Below are 2,335 nucleotides of genomic sequence, written 5' to 3'. Positions count from 1 at the left end.
TTCATTTTGGCTGCACATGAAAAAAGCGGCAGTAGAAAATAAAGTTGTTGAGGGCTTTTAAATAGCAGAATAGGCAGTTTTGCCATGCAGGAGAAGCAATATTAAATATTAGTTTTCAAAAAAAATCCACATTTAAAAATATTTAGTTCAAGTCACAGAATTTTTCTCAGTAGAGACCCCAATGCAATGCATAATTAGCTGCCTTAGATGGCCTTTTTGAAAGGACAATATCCCTTCAGAGTGTAACTTTACTGATTTTGGCACAGAAAAGAAGTCTTAAGAACAAGAACATGATTAAAAAAGAGGGAAGAGAAATAAAAGCAAGAATAAATGAGATAGTAATTGCAATCACTAAAAAACTGTGCATTCTCAGTCATTGCAGAACACTGTCTTCTGTCCACAGCAGGGCCCACTCCAGGACTGTTACTGCAGCATGGATTTAATTTGCTTGGAGGTAGTCTCATCATTCAAATGTTTTGTTGTGTACCTGAGAGCATTTAGAAGACCTTCTACACTGTTGGGAGGCTGGTCCTTAAGAACTTTGATACAACCTTTCATATCAATTTTGGAGGTTTTGGCAAATGCTCCTACTGGATGCACATGGTCATAGAGGATGATAAGACCCACCATTACTCTCAAGCAGAAGGATACTGTTTCTTCATTTGTAAACCTGCTTCTGTATTCTGGTGTTTCAAGCATGACTCTGCAAACACTAGCCATGGTGCTTAGACAATCTGTGGTATTTTCTATTGGTAAATTTTTATTCTCTGAGACAAATTTTGTCATGGCATCACTTAATGTTTTCAGCATTGGGGTTGCCTCAGCATAAAACAAAGACATTCGATTTGCCAATTCATTATTTACTTCATTTTCTCCTTCTGCTGGAACATTATTAATCCTCATCCGACTCAACATTCTTCTGTAATAACTGAAATCGTTCTGTATGGCAGGATTCGTCATCTTGAGTTCATCAAACCGGAGTGTAAAATGAAGAATTTCTGCAAACTGTTTAGCAAGAGCCTGCTCTTGCTCTAAATGCTGGGTGGGAGAGTACGGGGTACTTGTCAAGGCTCCCAAAAGACCTCGTAGTGCTGCTTCTAACCTCTGAGAAAATTCATAAAATTTCTTTAATTTGCCTACTAGTGGAACAACGGCACCCCATGCCTTCTCTTGCAACTTCTCATCTGCTGGATGCTGGATTGCCTCACGTATTTCATGGCCAGCTCCTCTGTATGACTGCAAGTCTTCCAAGATGCCTTCTGCATCTTTTAAGACTACATTCACCTGATTATAAATTTCCTTCTCAGACTCTGTAGGCTGGGCATTTTCAAAATCAAGGAAAAAAATTTGGCCCCTGCTCAAGGTCTGTGCATGTCAAAACTTTAAGAAGATTCCCCATGTTAAGGTACCTTCAGCCAGTGCTGGTGATTCTGTCATTGTCCTATCAACTCGGTTACCTTGAACGTGTTATTCAAACTCCACGCCTCAGTTTCTTTTCCTTCGAGAAGCCTAACCAGCGCTCGCACAAAAGGAGGACGCTGCCGCCTACGCGCCTCCCCCCCGCCCGGCCCCGCCGCATCGCGGGGGCCGGGCGTCAGCGCGCGCCGCGCCCGGGGACCGCCCGAGCCGGCCCCCACCCCAAAACCCGCGGCGGGGCTCGGCGACCTTGGGCGAGTCACCGCGGGCCCGGAGGAGGCTGCGAGAACTAGTATTTTGAAATTCTCTTTCTGTATATGAAGTATATATTCAATGGTAAACTTTTGGCTAATGGCATTAGCACATTTTCATACCATTCTGATTTTTTTATTTTCTTAATTTAAGGAAAGCAAGATGATTCATAATCTGGCAACTCAAATATATGTTCTGTTAACATTTGGCATTTGAGACATTCTCTTTCTCTCTTTCTCTATTTCTTCCTTTCCTTCTACCATATAACATAAATACAAACAATATGCAATTTGACATTGTTTTCCATACCATGAAATTTATAAAACAAGCACTTTGTAAAATTAGAACATATACACATGACTTTTTTCACTTAGTATTTTATTAAATTAATAGAAAAATTTCAAATATTTTCTAAAGCTTGTGAAATATATTTCACTCATATTTTGAATATTTTAATCTATCTACTTTTGCATGTGTTTATTTCAATTGTTTCTAATGGTGTTTAGATTATAATAGATTAATAATAAATGTATTTATTCATAAATCTTGCTGTATTTCTATTTATTTCCTTAGTTTAGGTATCTGCGAATGGAATTGGTAAGACAAACACAATGCCACTCTTTATACATATATCTTTTTTTAATGTAATACATAAATGTATAAAATA

General features: G+C 38.8%; 1 pseudogene; it reads right to left on the bottom strand.

The window, feature by feature from the left end:
• Nucleotides 1-336: 336 nt before the first annotated feature.
• On the bottom strand, nt 337-1,562 carry LOC100343746 (CYFIP-related Rac1 interactor B pseudogene; annotated as a pseudogene).
• Between the last annotated feature and the right edge of the window lie 773 nt (nt 1,563-2,335).

The sequence above is a fragment of the Oryctolagus cuniculus genome, chromosome 12 (genome assembly GCF_964237555.1).
Source record: "Oryctolagus cuniculus chromosome 12, mOryCun1.1, whole genome shotgun sequence".
Classification (NCBI taxonomy): domain Eukaryota; kingdom Metazoa; phylum Chordata; class Mammalia; order Lagomorpha; family Leporidae; genus Oryctolagus; species Oryctolagus cuniculus.
The sequence above is the reverse complement of the archived record's forward strand: the minus strand, read 5'-3'. Positions and strand labels throughout refer to the sequence as shown.